We start from the raw sequence: 23,901 nt of genomic DNA, 5'->3' as shown, positions 1-23,901 counted from the left end.
GCGCGTGCACCGAAGCTCTCGTTTTGTGTCCGGACTTCTCGCCGACATTAATTATTATCTTAACCGTGAATAAATAATGGGTTTCGTAATTTAATATCGTAAGTCACAAATATTGGCCTTACAGGTTCTTACAAAGTTAGCCAATTAATGAATCATTTAGTTCATTGACAAATTACAGTAACAATGCAGGTACATATAATTGACAAGATTTGATTTGGTTGTGTGTTTCTCTGTAAGCGTTGGGGTTTATTGAAAGGAAATATATTATATTGTATGGTAGGGAAATTTAATTATTTATACCATAATATTTAAAATTCAATTATTCTTAAACAGAGAAATACCTTGCAGTTGTTGGTTCTACAAAAATGATAATATCTAGTAGCAAGATTAATAAAAGCTCACTTATACACAACAATATTTGACTAATACGAAATGCTTAACAAGCTTATTTTGCCCGGAAGTTGTCTCTTTCAATATATGAAACTCTTTCACTTTATCTACCTTTCAACATTGAAATGCTTAGTTCATTGTTAGAACTGGTTTCAAATGTACTTGATGATTCAGTAGTGTCTTGTTTTGTTTTTCCAGCATAAAAACCAGGTTCTTTAGGTGAAGGTAACGGAACATCACTCCTTAACATCAGAATCACAGAAGTCATACTCGGTCTATCTTCTGGGTGACGCTGAACACATAACAGACCAATGTGGATTGATCGTAGAACTTGTGACACACTGATTGATTTACCTAAGCACTTAGCAACTAATTGCAAAAATCGGCCTTCGTTATGAAGTTCCCATGCCTGTTAAGAACAAATATTTCGTTGTTTCAAAAGGAAACATTTCATTGAAAATGGCAACAAACTTTATGCACGTTCATGTTTAGGTAACTAAATTTGTTTGACTCAAACCCAAGAAAAAAAAAGAAATTGATATGACAGTCACCAATATTTAAAGAAGCAGAATACATAGTGAAACAATCACCTAAGGGCGCGTTCGTTTCACAGAATTGAATGAAATTGAAATTTACATAAGATTTGGAATGGAAATGATTGGATTTGGAATCTAAACATTCCAATAGAAATTGGAATTTGAAGGAATTGAAATCTCATTCCATTCTTGATGTGTTCGTTTAACAAATGAATTGGAATCGTTTTTTTTTAAACAAGGATAACGGCGGAAACATTTTAGTTTTTTTACTTTTTTTGTTTCGATTTATATTTTGAGTTATGATTTTTTATTATTATTTTTGAATATTTTTTTGAGGGGTTAAAAAAACCCCTCAAAAAATATTCAAAAATAATAATAAAAAAATCATAACTCAAAATATAAATCGAAAACAAAAAAAGTAAAAAAAACTAAAATGTTTTATTCATTGTTCTCGTTTCTCGAGAAAAGATTCCAACGAATTCACTTGAAATCCTCCACATTTTGGAAGGATTTAGAATCCCTTTATTTAAAAGAATTTGAAGGAATTAAATTCCAATTCCAATTCTTTAACAACCGAACACATCATTTTAGATTCCCACGAATTAAGATTCCAATTCCAACGAACGAACACACCATGTCATGGGATTTCAATTCTAATTCCTTTGAATTCCCACAAATTCTATGAAACGAACACGCCCTAACTGGCTCACTAGTCGGAATGGAAATAAAACCCGATGATTTCCTATACTAAAAAAATGCTTTATATATATACATATATAAATGTAGAGTGAGGATCCTTAGAGAAATTTTTTAAATTAATAACTTTGGGAACCATTTTGGATTACTAAAACCCCTTTAAAAATATTAAAAATAAAATAAATTATAAAAAAAAACTAAAAGTTTATAAAAGTGAAAAAATCAAAACGTTTATCTAGCATCCGGTTACAAAAAAAATAATAAATAAAAAAACATAAAAATAAAAACCTCTTAATTGCACATATATGTATAGCATCATTTAATCTTCAGTTACATAATATACACATATGTACATTATCATTTATCTTAAATGTACGTATGCGTATAAAAAATAACATGCATGTACATATACGTGCATACGTGTTTAAAATTGAAACATAAGTATTATACATATGTATAATTTAGCTAAACGGAATTGTTTTCTTGGTGGAATTTTTTATGGTTCAAAATTATTCTTAAAGTTCTCAATTTCTAAATGATTCTCACACGATTTCAATCCTATATATATAGGGTGAGGATCTTAAGATAGCTTTTTGAAATTGGAAACTTTGAGAAACATTTTGAAGCAACGGTAATCAATTCTATAATAAGTATTGTTTTACCCACGCCAGCTCCCCCGGATAGTAAAACCTCATTTAAAAAATATAAAAAATTAAATAACGAAAAATTTTGAAAAAGTATAAAAATCAAAATCTTTATCTATCATCTCGGTTTCATAAAAAAACATAATTGTACATATATGTATATTATCATTTAATCTCTAGTTACATAATATAAAATATGTACATTATTATTTATCTAATTGTATATATGTGTATAAAGAAGTACGTGTATAAAATTGAAAAATAAATATTATGCATACATGTATAATTTAGCTAAATCGATATTTTTTTTAAAACCGCGATGGTAGATAAATATTTTGGTTTCTTTACTTTTTTTATTTTTGCGTTTTTTTGGCTTTATGAATTTTTTTTTATTTTTTTAAGGGGTATTTTTGTGCTCTAAAATGGTTCTCAAAGTTCTCAATTTTTCATTTGGTTCTCTCACACGATGTCAATCCTATATATATATATATATATATATATAGGGGATGGATCATGCGAGAAGTGATATTATAGCGAGAAGTGCGAGAGATGAATCTAGACCATTGATTGTGTTTAACCAATGGTCAACAATAGAAATGACATTATGGTAAATAACGACATATATTTATGGCATATTCTTAATTAAAAAGGACATACATGTCTTTTGTGGTGTTGACGTCATTAAACTGATATTAATGTAATCAACGGTTATTTTTTCTTGCATAATCAATGCTTATAAGATGACTAATACTATTTAATTTTTCTCATTAAAATTTAACAAATAAAGTAAATTTTTTTGGAATTTATGGTTGTGTAAGCTATTTATTTGTTTTTAGGATTTATTTATATAGCACATAATTTTTTCAACATTGCGTTGTATATTATGGATTTTTCATATAGTACCTACATAGCACAATTAGAAACATACAATTTTGTGTAGGGGGTTTGTGAAAGTGTAGTTACATATTGAATTCAAATTTGTATGTGTGGGGGGGGGGTGAATAAAAATTTATATAGTAGTGTATTGTGTGATATGTAGGAATTATTATTTACGGTGTAGGGTGGTGTTTCGAATTGTGTATTGTGTAGGTACATATATTACACCATGTAGGGATTCGTTCAATGTTAAAGTATTTTTAGTTCATTTAATTTTCACCAACAAGTAACTAATATTACATGTGTAGGACAATTGTGCTTACTATGTAGAGTACGTAGGATAAAATACTTTATATATTGGTTGTGTAGGATAATTTTGTTTACTATGTAGGGTATGTAGGAATAAATATTTACTGTGTAGGGTGTGTAAATTCATATATGTGCTGTGCATGTGGCATTTCAAATTGTCTATGTGTAAATTATATCATGTGTAGGTTCATATATGTACTGTATATGTGATATTTGAATTGCATATGTGTAAATTTTATCATGTGTAGGTTCATCTATGTACTGTGTTGGTGGTATTTTGAATTTTGTATGTATAAATTATTGGAATTTTGAATGGTTTATAAATTTAAAAAAAGAAATTTAAATATGATAATAGAATTTGAATAAAAAAATTATTAAAAAATATAATACCTTAAATCTGTAAAAATATTATTCTTTTTAGATTTAATTTAAACATAAATAAAAAAAAATACAAAGAATTAATATATTTTGTAACCCCCTACAATTATTAGTTACCAAAAATAATATTTGAAGAAATTACAATGATACCCCTATACATAATTTAAATATAAAATAAAAAGAAAAAATTTGATTGGTTGTGGTCACTTCTCGTACTTCTCGCTGTAAAAAAACTTCTGAAATGACCCAATACCTATATATATATGTGTGTGTGTGTATGTATGTATGTATGTGTGTGTATGTATGTATGTATGTATGTATGTATGGGAGAGATAACTTTAGAACCTTGTTGAGTTTTAAGAATTTAAAAACTTCGTTCTTAACCATACATTTAATTAAATAGATTAGATTATGTGGTTGAGTTTAAATGTGATTTAAAAATTAAGTAGTAGAGAGAATAAAGATGTACACTGATTACACTAATTTAAACGTCCGTTACACCTATGTAAAAAGTCGATTCGGTGCGTAAAAAATTTTGTATTTTTTCTACGTACATGTAACCTACATATATGTAAAAAAAATTGTTACGTTGAGTTCTTTCGCGTTCTTTCAAATTCTTTAAACTCAAAGTGGTTCTCAAAAAAATCAATCAACCATATATATATATATATATATGGGAGCTTTCAAATGAGAACTCCTTTGAGTTTTAAGAACTTGAAAAAACTCAGTGTAACAATTTTTTTTAAACATACGTAATATATGTAGGTTACATATACGTAAAAAAATAAAGAATTTTTTACGCACCGAGTCAGCTTATTACATATGTGTAACGGACGTTTAAAGTTGTGTAATCACTATACATAATTCTTGAGTTCTTAAGTTCATATATATATATATATATATATATGAACCAAAGTGGCCGGCCCATATGTAGAATAAGCCCAAGTTAGGACTTTGGGCTCCCAAGTTTTTGAGGCCTCATTTATAAAAATATATACACATATACTTTTATTATAATAAACTAACTTTCATTGATGATATAGCTGGATTACTCTAGTGTAATGGTAAAATACATGTTTGTGTTGTGGTGGACCCAGTATCAAATCCCATCCCCACCAAGTTATTTCTCTTTTTCTTTTTCTATTTTTATCTTACCTTCAGGGATGTAAATAGTAAAGCCTAAAATCCAAAATTAAAAAGAAATCCAATATTTTCTTGTATTCCAATTGCAATTATTTTTCTCAAAATAAAGGATTGATTTAATAATATATAGCACCTCAAGTCATTTTTAGTTTTAACAAAGATTATTTCAATAGCTTGAGCATACACATTAGCTTTCAATTGTAGTAAAAATATGTTTCGACTATAAAAGACTAAAATGCGATGTCTGTTTCTCTCAAAACTAAGATGATATATGAGCATTATAATTGTAAATATCTATGTTAAAAATGTTCAATGTGTGTGATGTTATGCACAAAATGTTTTTGAATATCGTCCAATCAAATTACTTTAAGGTCGTGTTTCAATAAATTGATAATTTGGATAGTTTCTTTTAAGAAGCAGATCTAAAGATAAAAGAAAATGAATTCGCTTTTATAAGTAATTTATTTATTTTATTAAATGTGAAACAAAATGAATAAAAAAATGAAAATTAAAAAAACAAATTTTTTTTTGAAAAATGCCCCAATTTTTTATTCGCTTTGGGCCACCAAAATGGTCGGGCTATCATTGAACCAAACAATCATTTAAGTGAGTATATAATAAGTGGCTGGGATTAATATGATTAATAAATGAATTATGAGAGAGAATAAAGATTTGTGATGATTACACTAGAGTAAATGTTAGTTACACTTATGTAAAAAATAGATTCGGTGTGTAAAAAGAATACGGTATTATTTTTACATGCATGTAACCTACATATTGAATATACATATATATATATATATATATATATATATATAGGGATAGGTTAAAATAAAAACCCACTTGAGTTGTGAAAGCTCTAGGTTTATCGCAAGGTTACATGTGCATGCCTGAATCTAACTGGGGTTCGCGGTGGTGGAGGGACTGGATCGGAAAAAAAAGCGATTCTAGTTGTAAGATATCTAATGAAACCGTCGTTGGAATTGAGATATTATTCAAAGAGAAAGATCTCAAATATCTGGAGTTTGTCTTTGTATATTATAGGGATGATCCGAAGGTACGGAATGTATCGTCAAATATTCAATATGATTCCACAAGATCTAGTTTCGTTCAAGTAAGGGATTCTAGCCAATTGAAAGGATCTTCTGATCAATTCAGAGATCATTTTGATTCCATTAGTAATGAGGATTCGGAATATCACACATTGCTCAATCAAAGAGAGATTCAACAACTAAAAGAAAGATCGCTTCTTTGGGATCCTTATTTAAAAAAATTACCGTATTCTTTTGCACACCGAATCTACTTTTTACATAGGTGTAACTAATATTTACACTAGTGTAATCATCACAAATCTTTATTCTCTCTCATAATTCATTTTAATCAGATTTAATCTCAGCCACATATTATATACTCATTTAAATGATTGTTTGGTTCAATGACAGCCCGACCATTTTGGTGGCCCAGAGCGAATAAAAAATTGGGGCCTTTTTCAAACAAAATATTGGTTTCGTAATTTTTATTTTTTTTATTCATTTTGTTTCATATTTAATAAGGAATTAAAATTCCCAAAGTTACTATCCTTTGGATTCACCATCGTTTCCCCACTTGAGTTTTCATTCTATCCTTCCTCTAAATATATATATGTATATATATATATATATATATAGGATTAAGTTCATTTCTGAAGTGTTTCTAATTGCAAGAAGTGCGAGAAAAGATTCTAACCAATTACGTAATTTCTTTTTTATATTTTGATTATTTATATGCAAGGTATATTAGTGAAACATAAAGTATTTTATTTTATAACTCATACTCATTAATGGTTTAATAACTAATGATAAGTTACTAGCAAATGGTAAGTTACAAACTATTATTATTATTTTTTATTTCATATAAAATTTGAACCATTGTAATCTATTTGATCTAAAATCATTTTATTTTGTAAATGACTAATTAATGTTATTATTATTATTACTATTTTATAAGTAATGTAGATGTAGCTACGTAATGTGTTGTAAGCGCACTTTAAAATGTTGTGTAGTGATAATTAGTGTAGTGTGGTGTAGACATATCTAATGTAGTATATGCACACTTTTAATGTTGTGTAGTCATAATTAATGTAGCGTTGACATATCTAATGTAGTGTAGACAAAACTAATTTTGTGTATGTAAATAATATCCTACACATTAAGCAACACATCTTACACGTCATACAGCATATCCTACACATAAACCTATTTACATCTTATTTACAGTTTATCAACAAGCAAATCTACATCTTTTTTTATTTTATTTTTAATTTCAAAATTTTTATATAAATTATACATACACACTTCAAAATACCACCTACACAATACATAAATAAACCAACACACGATAAAAAAATTACACAAACACAATTCAAAGTATCATCTACAAAATAAATATATGAAACTACACATTATTTAAATGAACCTACACGTGATAAAAGATACACATACATAATTCAAAAAAACCACATATATAGTACATATATGAACCTACAAAGTACATAAATGAGCCTACACACGATAAAAATTAGAACTACACTATTAAAAATACCGCCTACATGGTAAATATATAAACTTACATATTACATAAATGAACCAACACGATAAAAATTACACTTACACAATTCAAAATACCACAAATACAATAAATGTATGAACCTACATAGTGCATAAATGAACATACACACGAAAAAATAATACATATACACAATTTGAACTACCACATACACTAACAAACTAAATAATGTAACTTTTAATATAATCATTTTTAAATTATGAATTTAATTAGTAAATTAATTAACTGTGAAACTAATTAATTCCTAAATAATGTAATTTTAACATATTGTTGGTCAACTTTTTTTTATGAACACTGAAGAACGTGTTAGCTTGTATAAACTAGAAAACGTATGGTGAAACCCACAAATTTATTTGATAATAAAAAGTTTTGGTAATATAGATTATATGATTTTTTTTGTAGGTTGTGATAACTTCTTTTCTTGCAAGCTTAAATTATTAGAATATTTTATTTCAGAGATGATGTAGTTAAAATTTAGGAATGTAATAATGAAATGTAAGTTACAAATGTGGCTTCTATAAAGCAAAATACAAACATACCCTTTTTGTTTGAAACTCCATTAATTTCCATTAAGATGTTCAACTCATAATTACACTATTACCATTTTGATTGTAGACCATAGATCAATCATCATCAATGGTTATGATTAACTTCTCGCACTTCTCTCTATAAAATCACTTTTCGCAAGATCCATCCCATATATATATATATATATGAGATTGTTCAGGAGAGAAATGAGATTACTGTGAGAAATGAATATTGATCACTAGTTTTATTTTATGTTTAAAATGCTTAAAGATAAATGAGGAAAATATTAGTGCATGCTCTCTCTTCAATTAATATAACTAATCAAATTATTATAATTGGAAAATAATAAGAATTTAATTATTTTTATAACTTATTTTTTCTCTCTTGAATTTTTATCCTACACATGTATAATTTATTCATACATTAAAATTTCTTTCTATCTAAAACCAATTTCTTTCAACTCAATATATTATTATCCATTAACACGTAGTTACATTGTGATGAATAGTACAAAAAACTATCTGACACGTGTTTGCATTAAATATCAACAAAAAAGTACACAACCTACACAAAAACATATAACCTACACTTGTTCTAATAATTAGAAAACATATAACCTACACATGAAAAACATATAACCAACACACAAAATTCAGCATCAATAAACTACACACGCACATGAAAACGTATAACATACAAACGAAAAACATATAACATACGCTCGAAAATTTTATCCTACACAAATAGAATTTATTCATATATTAAATTTTTCTTCTATTCAAAACCAATTTCTTCCAACTCAATATATCTATATCAATTAACACGTATGTATATTGTAATTAATAATAAAAAAAAACTATCTTACATATGTTAGCATTAAATGTCAATAAAAAATATACAACCTAAACAAAAACATATAACATACACTTGTTCTAAGAAATAAGAAACGATATTACCTACACACGAAGAACATATAACCTACACACGTATAGGATATGTGTATCCATAATTAGAGAGTGATTTATTATGGTTATATTAGTTGTATTAATTCAAGATAGAGAATGCATTTATTGTTGCATTTACATTTTTTTATTTATTTTTAAACATTTAAAACATAAAATAAAACTAGTGGCCCATATTCATTTCTTACAGTAATTTCATTTCTCTCATGAACTTAAACATATATATATATATATATATATATATATATAGGGTAAGGTTAAAATGAAAACCCACTTGAGTTGTGAAAATCCGCGAAAACCCTATGTAACATCGTTTTTTTTTGTTACATGTAATATATATTGTAACATTTAATACAAAACATCGAAACATCAAAAAAAAATGTTTTGCTATTTTTTAACATTTTTTTACTAATTTTTATATATGTTTTCAGGAGAGAGAAAAAGTTATATTTATATTTTTTATTCACTTTAATTAGGGACCACAATATTTAAACATTAATTAAAAACATGTGGTTGAGAATGAGTTTCTAGAGTTTTCACAACTTAAGTGGGTTTTCATTTTATACTTAGCCTATATATATATATATATATATATATATATATATATATATATATATAGGGTTAGGTTAAAATAAAAACCCACTTGAGTTTTGAAAACTCTAAAATCCATTCTCAACCACATGTTTTTAATTAAAGATTAAATATTGTGGTCCACAAATAAAGGTAATAAAAAAATGTAAAAGTAAATTTACACTTTCTCTCAACTGAAAACATATATAAAAATTAGTAAAAAAAGAGCAAAACATTTTTTTTATGTTTTTCATATTTTGTATTAAATGTAACAACATATATTACATATAACCAAAAAAAAAAACGAGGTTACATAGATTTTCACAACTCAAGTGGGTTTTCATTCTATACTTTGCCTATATATATAGGGGAGGGTTATAGTAAAAAGAAGTAGTGAATAAGAATAAATCATAACCATTGGATCATGCTAATCAATGGTTGAGATTTAAAATTATCAAAAACCGACATAGTTTTCTAGAATTACTCTTTAATCATTATAACCGACATAGTTTCCTAGAACTATTCTTTTACCATAGGTTTTAATGCCAAATGTCAAAAATATATTGGTTCTTAACATTTCTAGGAAACTTTTTATTCTTATTTGAACCCTTTTCTATATATATATATATATATATATATATTATACAAAACTAAATTTGAAAATACCATACACCATGATGTGAATTTGCAACTTTATTACAACTTGAAAAATTAAATTAGGGGTGTTCACGGTTCGGTTTTCGCGGTTTTTAGGTCAAACCGTAACCAAACCGTTACTAATGGTTTTTTATTTTCGTAAACCAAAACCAAACCGTTGAACTCATAAACCGAACCATTAGTAACGGTTTGGTCCGGTTTGGTTTTGCGGTTTAGGCTCGTTGAACCTTTATACATCTTTATAGAAACATATACTAGTAAAGTTGTTCATTGTTTAGAGGATTTAACAAGTTGTCAAATACACCCATACAATATTGAAAAAAAAAAGAATAGAAAAAAGAAAAGGAAAAAAGTGACCACGTTCTTTAGAAACGAAGTAAAACACAAACTGTGCATTCTATTTTATTTTATAAACAAGCTTTGCAATTAGTTTTTAGTGTTCTAAATTGGAAAGAGAGTTGACTTAGAGAATGTGAAAAAGGGCTTGCCACTTTTGATTTACTTTAGTCTAATAGAGTTAAATTATTAAATTATATACATATAAGAATTATTCAAAATTTTATTGTAATAAATTTTCACAGTCCGGTTCAGTTTTATATGGTTGGTTTTCGGTTTAAACCGTAAACAAAACCGTTTGCTATGGTTTGAAATTATTGAAACCAACTGACCAAAATTTAAGTAAAAAAACCAACCATGAAACCAAACCGATGACCTGTTTGAACGGTTTCATGGTTTGAAACCGAACCGTGAACACCCCTAAATTAAATACACAAAATTGAGAGTCTCAACTAAAAACCGACTCTCAACATGAAATTTTTTAAAGAGAAAAATTGGAAATTCGGTCCGACAGCGGTCCACTTCAACAGATTAACAAGTCCGACCAATAACTTTCCGACTCAAATGGAGAATGGTTAAATATTCTTAATCCATTGGTACTTAGAGCATGTTTGGGATTGAGTTTGAAAAATAATTATTGGCTTATTGGTGTTTTTAAAAGCCAATAAATTAAAATGTGTTTGGCAATCACAAAAAACTTTCTAATTTTAGATTTTTTAAAAGGATTGAAAATAAGTTTTTCAAAAGCCTTAAATCCTGGCTTTTCAAAATGGATTTTTGAAAAAACCAATAAACTAATAAGCATTTTTCAAACGCAATCCCAAACATGCTCTTAGTCTGACCATTGTTTTTGTTTTCGTCTGGTCGTGAGAACAAAGGTTTTATATAATTCGTACTTACAAAATTAGCATGGGAAAACTTACATATCCAACAAGATTGTTGCAATGTTCTTTGTAGTTGAATCCTCAGTTTTTCTCTCCACACACAAGTTCTAGTACAATCACGCCAAAGCTATATACGTCTGATTTTATAGAAAAGATACCATCTCCAGCATATTCTGGCGCCATGTAGCCACTATAAAGAATTAAAGTTATTGTCAATGATTTACCCTATAAGTTTGAATATAACAAAAGTTAATAAATCTTACTATGTTCCAACCACTCTGTTTATGTTTGCCATTATATCATCTCCTCCAAAAATTCTAGCCATGCCAAAATCTGATATCTTTGGGTTCATATTTGTGTCGAGCAAAATATTGCTGACTTTGAGATCTCTATGTATGATTTTGAGCCGAGAATCATGGTGAAGATAAACAAGTCCACGAGCAATTCCGTTGATAATCTGGTAGCGGGTAGGCCAATCAAGAAGTTCCCTATGAGTTTTATCTGTGTATATATGGTTTATACTTTAGTTTACATTTTTGTTGATTTCACACTTTACCAAGTTTTATTCAGATTGTTTCATTACCAAATATAAGGGAATCCAGGCCTTTGTTTGACATGTATTCGTAAATTAGCATCTTTTCGGCTCTCTCTATGCAGCAGCCCAAGAGTTTGACCAGATTTCGATGTTATAGTTTAGATATTGAGATGACTTCATTCTTGAACTCGTGAAGTCCTTGAGTAGATGTTTTTGCTAGTCGCTTCACTGCTATTTCCTGGCTGTCTTCGAGCACACCCTGAAACATGGCTTTTTATGGTAAGTATGGCAAGAAAAAGTCTTCTATACATCTTCAAAGATACATGTGACTTGTCTTCAAGGCAACTCCCATATATCCTTAATCAAATAATAGTTATTTACTTTAACTAACTTATTTTAAAATGTTCTAAAATTAAACATGTTACGATGATATATGAATACCATATGTATTGCATAGAAGGTCATGGAGTCATAGAATACCTTATAAACAGGTCCAAAGCCGCCCTCTCCAAGTTTATTGTTCGATGAAAAGTTGTTTGTAGCTTGAAGTATTATAGACAAGCCAAATAGCGGTAGCTCTATATCTTCATGATCTTCACTTTTTGAAGAGGTAGGTCCCAGCAGAGCCCAGTTGGACCCGCAAGACTCACCTTAAACAGGGACGTCTGCGCAAAGACCAACTGGTTCCGCAGAACCAACCATGCTCGGAGACATGACGTCCTTACGCGCAGTATGCAAGCTGGTCCCGCAGGAAATGCCTCCCAATGGTGAAGGACTCCGCCTGTCCCCGCAGCCTCGGATACAAGCCATTAGGGACTGGCCACCCGCGCAGCATGGCTACACGCACAAGGCACTTAACTCTCCCCAGTGTCACCTGAAGGAATGAGCAAAGGCGGGAGGGGGAAAACTCCCGCCTAAATGAGCCAGTCCGTATGATGGAGGATCTTTTGTGTGATACCTGACGAGGTACAGACAAAAGATCTGACCAAGAATGCGACAGCTCACTGACAGCAGCATGGCAGACAGCACGCCACAGCACTGTGACCAATAGCCGCCGCCTACCCACCAACTCCTGCCATACCACGTGCCTAGCCTGTAGTTGGCAGAAGAGGAAGAGTGCACGACACGCCTGCTCTGTGTCAGCCGCTACCTATCCACCACTCACAGGCAGGGCACGTGCATAGGTTATAGTTGGTAGCGTGTTGGGCCGGCTAAACCCCTTGGAAACCTACCTTCGGCTATAAATACCCCAATGGTATGATCATCTTACAACATCTTATCTTATCTTATCATATATACCTGATATCTGCTCTAGCAATCTCTTAATATACTTTTATATTTAAAGAGCAATCTAGTCTGATTCTCACGCCGGAGGGTGGTCACAAGGAGGAACCCCCCCCTTCTCAGTGACGAGCTCACGGTGTCTGTTTTGCAGGTTATCAGAACCATCTTCCAAGGGTCTAACCCCTCGTGGGAAACAGCTCTCCAACCCCCAGGTTACCAGTAATCTGCCCGGGGTCTGGTTAGTGTTTCTTCATTGGCGCCATCCGTGCATAAAGCTAGAACTACATTTTTCTCCAGTTTTTTCAAACTTCAAAGATGGTTAGAGAAATTCCGGTAACCACAACTCCAGCTACTGGGGAGAACACCGGCAACACAGTTTTTACAAACACTACCCCGGCTACCCAAGTCGGGCCAAGTGAAGCAAATTTTACGAACACTACCCCAGTTACTCAAGCTGGGGCAAGTGCAGTAAAAGATCGTCTACTGAGGTCCACTGATACCCAGTTTGAGAAACGAAGGCTCCCCCACCAAACTCTTGATGAAGTTAAGGCATGGGCGGAAACACGGCAAAAGGAATTCCAGGCTGAGTTGGACGAACGCTTGCGTTCCGTGCAACAGGCCGACGAGTTCGAATGCTTTGACTCGGAGGAATCCGACTCCGACGTAAACCCTCGCCACAGGGCGAAAGGGAAGCGTAAGGAAACGGAACCCCAACCGAAAAGGCAGTTTGGACAAGCCTTCAAACCAAAAAATACAGGTGGAAGTTCACGAGACTTCTCCAAAACGTTCAGACCGAACGTTGCAAATGCGGGAACGTCCAAATTTGCAAGGGACATTGCGGAAGCAATTGCCCCAAAAAGTGCCAAACAAATGCCCAACATAGGCACTTATGATGGTATATCTGACCCAGACGACCATTTGAACAGGTTCATAGCAGGGGCAACCGTCAGCAACTGGACGGAACCCACGTGGTGTTACATGTTTCAAATGACGCTGGTGGGGGCTGCTAGGGTTTGGTTTGATCGTTTACCGGTTAACCACATTTACGACTGGGCAGACTTCCAGCAGAAGTTTAGCCAACACTTCAGCCAGCAGCGAAAGTATACCGAGGAGCAATGGACAATCCTCAAATGCATACGGGAAGAAGATGAATCTCTGCCAAACTTCATCACTCGCTTCAACTCAAAGAAGTTAAGTTTGGGCAATATCAGCGAGGATCTTGTTCGCGCAGCCTTCATCCAGGGCGCGCAGGACCCAGAGCTTATCCGCACCCTAACGGGTAAAGATGGAATGCCATCCACATGGGATGGCATCATGACAGCAGCCAAACGCTATGCGGAAACGGAGAAGCAACTGGGTAGAGACCTTCCGCAGAGCACAAACCTTTACACCCAGAGGACGAGAGAGGACAACGTCCTCACCGCCCGATTGAACAAAAAACGGAAGCAAGGCATTTGGCAGTCAAGGGTAAACTTTGACACCTCATCCGGCTTACAGCACCGATTGGGTGAAAGGGATAATGTAAAGCTGCACCGGAACTCCAGATGGACGCCACTTACCAAAAGCGTCACTGACATATTTGCTACTGAAGAGCTCCCATGGCCAAAGCCTCCAGTAATCCGACATCGTCACGATGCTGATCGGAGCAAGTACTGTGACTATCACAGAACAAAAGGCCACAACACTGAAGAATGCATAGACGTAAAAGACATGGTCGAAACATTCGTCAGAGATGGGACGCTCGCGCACCTCGTGGCGAAATAAAAGCTAAGCAGGCAGGCAGGTGCGTGTGGAACCATGGCTGGGGTAAACACGAATAAAAAATCAGCTTCAATATGGAGACTACATGCTGCGTAAAGAACGAGATCCCGAAACAGGTGCGTGTCGGCTCGATGGCACTCCTGTCCCAACATGGAAGGGAGTTCAATTACACAGTTTGCATGTAATCAATTCCAATTTGTACAGAAAAGGCCAAGAGCCACTTCTAATGGAAATGATTCTCTTTCAAACGTCGAAGCTGATGATTTACATTTATACTTTTGTACACACTAATATGCCGGTTTTCACCGCATAATTACAAAAAACGTCATTGCATGGGAAGGCGGTCCTACCCGCACGAACCCAAAAAGCATGATAAACCTTCACGCAGGTCAGTTGAAGGGGAAAAAAGTTACCATATGAAAGTGCTGGTCTATCCGCATGAATCATTCGAGGGAACTGCACCAACCTATCAACAACCGCGCGTGGGACGGTTCAAAATTCTTAAGAGGAAAAGGTAAACCTATACGCAGGTCAGATATGGGTAAAGTTATGCCATCCTACTAAGTGCAAGTGACGGGTCTACCCGCACAATCACGAAAGAGGAAGCAAAACTTCACACCTATTATCAGCCACGTTCAAAGGTTAACTTATCCTCAACAGGTAAACCTACACGCAGGTCAGATATGGGTAAAGTTATGCCATCCTACTAAGTGCAAGTGACGGGTCTACCCGCACAATCACGAAAGAGGAAGCAAAACTTTAACCCATCAACCACGTTCACAGGTTAACTTATTCTAAACACTTGGAAAATTGCTATTTTAAACTAAGTATGCAAGTCATAAGTTTATAAAGCAAAGAATCCAATGAAAGGAATAACAATCGTATATTTCAATGATATATTACAACAGTGGCCGGGTAACTACCCGCCTAAAAGAAATCTATACAAAGCTAAGTCTATCCTAGCAGTGGGAAGGGATCTTCAGGATCAGGCTTCAGGGCCACCTACGCTTGGACCAGCACCGTCAGAGCGCGGCTGCCCAAGGAAAGCCTTAAGGATGTTTAGCCCATCATCAGCAGCAGCAGCTTCATTCACCTTCCCCACCACTGGATGCGGGAAGGCAGCGTACTGGTTCACAGCTTGGTCATAAGCAGCTTCAGTATTAACATTGAATAAAGGGAAGTTGGAGGGCGGAAAGCCTCTCTCAGCAAACCCTAGACCAAGCAGGAAGCCAGTCTTCTCCCCATCCTCATGAGAAGCGTTGAGGGCTGCGCTCATCGCATCGTCATAAGAGGTCTCTGAAAGGACCCGACGCACAACCTACAAAAGAATACAAGTTAGAACATTTTCTAATTACGAGCGGAAAGCGTAAAGAAAAAGATAAAGATACCTGAGGCAACGCTTCTCGAAGCAGCCATTGGAGGGTAGCTTGACTTTCTTTGTAAGCACGTTCGGCTCCGCTTTTATCAAGGTTGGCAAGTTGAACTTCCTTGGCGGCAGCCTCTTCGACGCTTTTGAGTTTCCTTTCAGTGCGGTCAAGCACCCCCCTCTGGTCAAGGATCTCCTGCAGCTTCTTGGCATCTTCCATTGCCAAGGCGTCATGAGCATGCTGAAGAGCCTTTAATTTGCATTTAAGCTGCTCATTCTCTTCGCGAAGCGGCTCAGCAACAGCTTCAGCCTTGGCAGCCCTCTCAGTTGAGTTTCGCGCAGTCTCCTTAGCCAGCCGAAGCTGTTCATTCACAGCTTGGGCAGCCTTGGAGCGGGCCTCGAGTCGCGCCTGGACTTCAACCTCGAGGGCCTTGAATGCTCTCTCCTTCTCGGCGGCGGCAGCGGCCAACTGCCGGTTCTCCTCCCGCAGAGCCCGCGTCTCAGATATTTCTTTGGCGCGAGCTGCTTTTAACTTGTCGTTTTCACGACAAAGCAGCTCGACGCGGGGCTGCATCCGGGCTTGGAGAACCCGAAGCTCATTGGTTAGCCTACCCTCCTGGTAGCTAGCCATGGCTTCCCCCAACGCACCATGAGGAGCAGCGTGGCGAGCCCAATCCACGCACTCCACAGGGGTGCGAAGGGTTGTTCCTCGGCGTATGTTCCATCTTGGAACATACACTTCATTGGAATCCGACACTGCAAAAGAAACAAAGGCAGTTAGGAAAAGATGACAAAAATATACAAAGGAAAAAGAACCCTACGTACCTGTAGGGTCAATAACAGGCCGATAGCCGCCAAACCCATCACCTGAACCTAAAGGAAATCCATCCAACAGGTCAGGCAGACGGGAAGGTGGCATAGATCGGCGGGAAGCCCGGCGCGTACCTGATGGTCCGGCCGTCGGTGCCGGTGGCGCAGGTATAGTGGCAGCCGCTGTGGTAGCCATTGTTGGCGTCGCCTCCTCAGCAACAGTAACCGCCGGCTCCGTGAAAGATGCTGTAAAAATTGCACTCACGGCCGGCGGAGACACCTTCTCAGCTGGAACAGCCTCAGGAAGGCTGGAACCAACGGAAGCAGGCGCAGACGCCTGGGTCGACGCCTCGGGAAGGCTGACCGAGCCTTCCCTCATTGGCGGGGGAATACTTGCTCCAACTCCACCCCGGAATGCGTCAACATCCACACCTGCACAAGCAAAAGTGTTAGAAAAATTTATTTGAAACAACAAATCTAGACAAGAATTATGGGGGTACTTACGGGGTTTCTTGAGCTTGAACGTACGGACGAGCGGGGGCGAACCCGATGGAGCCGGCCTCTTGACACCGGTAACCGTCGTCGTCGCTGCCTCCCCGGAGGTAACAGCTACAGCCTCCGGAGCGGTGGTCTCCTCACCACCGGGCTTCCCCGCCACCTCTGCACTATCTGACTCCGAGTCAGATAGGACTACCGGGTCGGCCGTAGAGGCCACCTTCTCCTTGCCTTTCCCGACGGCAGCCTTTTTCTTCCGCACCAGTGGAGGACCTTCTGCGGATTCCTCAGAAGAAGAAATGTCAACTCCAGCAGCAGGCACAGCATTGAGAGGTTCAGGGTAGAAGATAGGCTTACCTGGCCGTCGGTGGCTCAGGATCTCTTGGCCTGGCGGGTAAACCTCCACGAACCGACCCGCGGTCTGCTCTAAGATGGGCAACTCGTTCTCGTCCAGAGCACGAGTACCCATCCGCGCGGGACCATCTTCCTCCCGCGGGTTCAGGAGCGACTGAAGATCGTTCCCCTCTGAAATCAACAAGAAAGTTAGAAAAAATCGAAGTCAGCAAAATGAAACAAGACGTACCATAAGGGACAGAGTTCGAACCATATTCAAGGACGATCGGAACCTTATCCGCATTCGCCGCCTTCCACACCCGGCTCATCCCCAGCATCACCATCGCCGACTCCGGAAAACGGAAAACCGGGGACTGGACCCGGGATATCTTCGAGAACCATTCCGCCTCCTCGTAGTTGAGGGCGGGAAGGTTCGGAAGCGCCTGGCCATTCTTGAACTTCATGGCGATGGGGATGGCGCGAGCGGATATGAAGAAGAACTCTCTTCTCCATGAGCGAAGACTCCGCTCGGTGGTACAAATCTTTAAACCCTTGATACGGGTTGTAAGAGTGTACCACCCCTGGATGCACCTCCAAGTGTAGAAGGTCATCAGACGGTCAACGAGGGGCTCAAGGCCCAGTATCCGGCACACCCACTCAAAGTGCCGGACCTTGGCAATGGCCATGGGGTGCACCTCTGTCAGGTGCACACCGTGCCTCTCCAGGACACGGTACACAAACTTTGTCAACGGAAACCTAAGGTTTCCGTAGACAAAGAATGCAGCATAAACCCCGATCTTGCCACTAGGGGCATCGTACACAGTATGGCGGGGTTCAGGAAACTCAGGCTCGAGAGACTCGAGCATGAACTTCCTGACGATATACTGGTACAGATCGACAGGAAGAGAGCACTGGCATTCGCCAGCAGTCTTCTGGTCATCAGCATCATGAGAAGACATGGTGGAAGAAAGATGAAAAGAGATTTCAGGGTAATGCTTTACTGAACAGAAAAATTCGCCGGAAATTACTTGAGAAGAAGAGATGAAAGTGAAAAGTGTGAATTGCAAATAACCCTCTCCCCCTTTATATAGTAATCGCAATTAATGCGATGAATTTAATACGGAAGAGAGAGAAATCAAAGGTGCAATGAAACTATGACACGTGGCAAAAGCAAGCTGGCAACATCTGTCACAAGGACGTATGCCAGAGATTTCGCGGCTACGCGCCCGAAATCCCGTGCCCACGCGCCTGAAAAAGCAACTGGAATGACCACATAATGTCATGTCGCCATAACTTCTGGCACGTCCTGACACCGTCAGAAGAAACCGTCACACGACGTTTGAGGTATTGGGTTGTTCTTATCCATCTACCAACTCTTCAAATTTCAAGTTTAAAATTTGAAGACAAGATTCAAAAAAAAAAAAAAAAAAAAAAAAAAAAAAAAAAAGCGGGAAAATACCCCTTACCTTGGCAAACAAGTAACCGTAAGACGGATGCGGGTACAGTGTGAAGGCAAAACATTTCACATACCTAGCACCCGCAGGGAATTGAAGCCAAGTAAAACCTTGGCAAACAAGTAACCGTAAGACGGATGCGGGTACAGTGTAAAGGCAAAACCCTTCACATACCTAGCACCCGCAGGGAATTGAAGCCAAGTAAACTTTGGTGAACAAGTAACCGTAAGACGGATGCGGGTACAGTGTAAAGGCAAAACCCTTCACATACCTAGCACCCGCAGGGAATTGAAGCCAAATATTCCTCGGCAACCAAGTAACTATAAGACGGGTGCGGGTACAGTGTAAAGGCAAAACCCTTCACATACCTAGCACCCGCAGGGAATTGACGCCAGGAATACCTTGGAAGTAAAGTAACCGTAAGACGAGCGCTGGTACAGTGTTAAGGCAAAACCCTTCACATACCTAGCGCTCCGCTGGGAATTGAAACCAAGAAGGATCTTCTGGGCAATGCATGCGGAAACGGAAATAACATCCCCGCATAGCGGGAACGTCGAGAACTACGTTGTTTGAAGCTCTAGGATGGAATTGGTGGTTTTAACATAATTGATCACTATGTTCAAAACCACCAAAACCTCATGGAGAATCTAAACAAGTAGGACTCAACGCTCCCGACTTGCGAGGAGGTTATAGACCTACCCGCATCATACCCAAAGACCAAGCAGGAAACTCGGGCATTTCTGCAAGTGACAAGGACTTCCGCGGGAAGAATCCCCATGGAAAACCTTACAAAAACCCTTTTCAAAACCCTCTGCTTAAGTCCAAAAGTTCACCTCACTTTATTAAACATGCATGAGGCGAACATTGGACTGGGGGGACTTGAAGAGGTAGGTCCCAGCAGAGCCCAGTTGGACCCGCAAGACTCACCTTAAACAGGGACGTCTGCGCAAAGACCAACTGGTTCCGCAGAACCAACCATGCTCGGAGACATGACGTCCTTACGCGCAGTATGCAAGCTGGTCCCGCAGGAAATGCCTCCCAATGGTGAAGGACTCCGCCTGTCCCCGCAGCCTCGGATACAAGCCATTAGGGACTGGCCACCCGCGCAGCATGGCTACACGCACAAGGCACTTAACTCTCCCCAGTGTCACCTGAAGGAATGAGCAAAGGCGGGAGGGGGAAAACTCCCGCCTAAATGAGCCAGTCCGTATGATGGAGGATCTTTTGTGTGATACCTGACGAGGTACAGACAAAAGATCTGACCAAGAATGCGACAGCTCACTGACAGCAGCATGGCAGACAGCACGCCACAGCACTGTGACCAATAGCCGCCGCCTACCCACCAACTCCTGCCATACCACGTGCATAGCCTGTAGTTGGCAGAAGAGGAAGAGTGCACGACACGCCTGCTCTGTGTCAGCCGCTACCTATCCACCACTCACAGGCAGGGCACGTGCATAGGTTATAGTTGGTAGCGTGTTGGGCCGGCTAAACCCCTTGGAAACCTACCTTCGGCTATAAATACCCCAATGGTATGATCATCTTACAACATCTTATCTTATCATATATACCTGATATCTGCTCTAGCAATCTCTTAATATACTTTTATATTTAAAGAGCAATCTAGTCTGATTCTCACGCCGGAGGGTGGTCACAAGGAGGAACCCCCCCCTTCTCAGTGACGAGCTCACGGTGTCTGTTTTGCATGTTATCAGAAGAACCATCTTCCAAGGGTCTAACCCCTCGTGGGAAACAGCTCTCCAACCCCCAGGTTACCAGTAATCTGCCCGGGGTCTGGTTAGTGTTTCTTCCCTTTTATTTTCAAGATCATTTCCAAACACGTTTCCTGGGACCCCTGTGAAATGGATAGCCACTACTTGTTTTATAAGTGGAAAGATATAGTTAATTTCTATTGCACGTGTTAGAAAAGACATTGTAGGGTTATTCGATTAGAAACACTTTTAGCCGAACATCAAGATTGTTTATAATAAATTATTATCCCACGTATGATTAGAAGAATTATATTATTTAATTTTAAATAATTCTTTAAGATTTAAAACACATTTTGGATTATTTTTTACTATTTTCATTTTACATGTATAATTTTTGTTTTTACGATTATTCGTTTTTATATATATATATATATATATATATATATATATATATATATATATTTGGATTTTAATTTTATTTATTGTAAGAAAGTTAATAATTAATATACTTGAGTTTTGATGATAAAATAGTTTTACAAATAAATGATAGCTTATAATCCGTTTAAAAGTTATCTGGCTTTGGTTACCCGTTTATTTTCTTTATTATAAAAATTGTTTCTTAATTATAAATAATATCTTTTTCTTTTTAAATTGGATATTAAATTTTAGTATATCCTTATTTTATAGTATTTTAATATCAAATAATTGGTAAGATTAAATTTAATTTAATGAGATGTTATAACCCGTTTAAGAGTTATCTAGTTTTGGTAAGTCCTATACCCATGAATTTGGGTTAAATCAATGAGAGACCTTAATTTAAAAATCAAGCAATCTGGTGGCTTCCATAAAAGGTGGGAGCAACCACATCGCGACACGTAAGATTTTAGGGGTTTCATTTATATATATTATAGATAGATTATTATCACAAGTATGATTAGAAGAATTACATTATTTAATTTTGAATATTTCTTTAAGATTTAAAACACATTTTGGATTATTTTTTACTATTTTTATTTTACATGTATAATTTTTGTTTTCACGTGTTAAATATAAAAATAAGTTATGCGACCCATTCTAAAGTAAAAAAAAAATACACAGTTTTAATGTTCGATTGTTCATACCTTGTTGACGTTGCTTCTTCCTTCGACGATGAAATAAGCATATTAAAACTAGTATTACCAAAACTAAGAATGCTACAGGGACGATAAGTCGTAAACTTTTCCCCGCACTTGAGCTTTTCTTGTTTTCTATCAAGTCGAAACATAATGCCTTAAGCTGATATCTAGGCAGAGAAACATAAAGTCAGTAATGAAAATAAAACAATTATTTTTTAATTACCTAATTCAGAAGCAGACAATCGTATATAAAGAGTGTCCCCATTTCCAACGAATGTCCTGATGTCATTTAGGCCACCAAACCATAGTAGGCAACCACTCCCAGTCCCTGATATATTCGCACTTGTGTAAGCAGTACACGAACAATTACTTTTGCACATCTTCTCACACTCTGCAAGGGTCATGGTCTGGTCATACCATGATTTCCGAGTGTCGGGTAACTTCAAATTTGTATATTTGTTGAACCCTTCCCCAGGGTTACAATCCAAAGGGATTGTATGTCGACACCCTTGTGACCAATCTGTAACTTTCCACTGGTCAAGAGATCTAGGTTCAAAACCCTTCAAACATTCACAAATTGGGGACTTGTTAATGTTACAGCTCCCGAATGGCCCACACATTGCGTATTGATCACATCGATCGGTTAGTCGGGACAAATAAACAGTCCATTCTTGTTTGCTATTAATCCATAACAAGCGCTGTAAACGACCACTTGGTTGCAACACCAGCCTTGTAAAAACCAAAGGATCTACAAGATTATATTGGTAGTATATTTCTCTCCGGTTAAGAACAAAGGTGAAGTTGTAAAACCATGTCGGTTTTAAATTAGGACTCCCGGAATACCTGAGTCCATTCCATGGACCTCCCCGGAATTTTATTGCTTGGCCTTCCGTTATGGTGGATTGAGGATAACCTCTGATATCAATCCCATAAGAAAAGTCACCCAAAGCAGGATCGTCCTCGGATTTCCATGACGATAAACGCCTATCTTTCCTAGTACCCAAATTCCATCCCAATTTCATTCCGGGAAGTAGAGTGTGTGGTAGATAATCGAAACTTTGCCATATGGGATCTTCTTGATTGATGTCCTCACCTTCCTCGTGAATTATAAAGTTGCCCGTATCTAAAAGCTGACCAATCGGATTCTTCACGGACGTGGCTGATGAGTTCCCAGACGACCATATGGCATCGCCGGTGGTGGTGTTCCGGAGAATTAAAATTCCCTGAAGGGTGAGGGTAAGTTCGCTTGAAATGTCTGTGAGTGGTGTGTTCCAGTTGGCTACCCACACAACAGTTCGGTTCGGTATTTTCTTGTACCAAATTCCTACATAGAGGTTCTTGGAGTTACCGGGGCTAAAGAAACCAAGTTCAAAGGTTTCTTGCTGCGAAACGATGGTTTCATTATATCTGACGGTTTGGTTTATAGATATGGTGTCCGTGGCAAAGGTACACGCTATCGATCCGTAAACTACAAGAAGGAAGCCAAAAGCCAACTTGGTCTTCAGCGAACTTCTTACCTCCAT

General features: G+C 36.7%; 1 pseudogene; it reads right to left on the bottom strand.

The window, feature by feature from the left end:
- Window positions 1-493: 493 nt before the first annotated feature.
- LOC143544304 (G-type lectin S-receptor-like serine/threonine-protein kinase At4g27290) lies at window positions 494-23,901 on the bottom strand (annotated as a pseudogene).

Source organism: Bidens hawaiensis, unplaced genomic scaffold, assembly GCF_021521415.1.
Source record: "Bidens hawaiensis isolate Kalapana, Puna unplaced genomic scaffold, B.hawaiensis_p1.1 tig00013519_1, whole genome shotgun sequence".
Taxonomy (NCBI): Eukaryota; Viridiplantae; Streptophyta; class Magnoliopsida; order Asterales; family Asteraceae; genus Bidens; species Bidens hawaiensis.
This window is presented reverse-complemented; position numbering and strand designations above follow the sequence as displayed.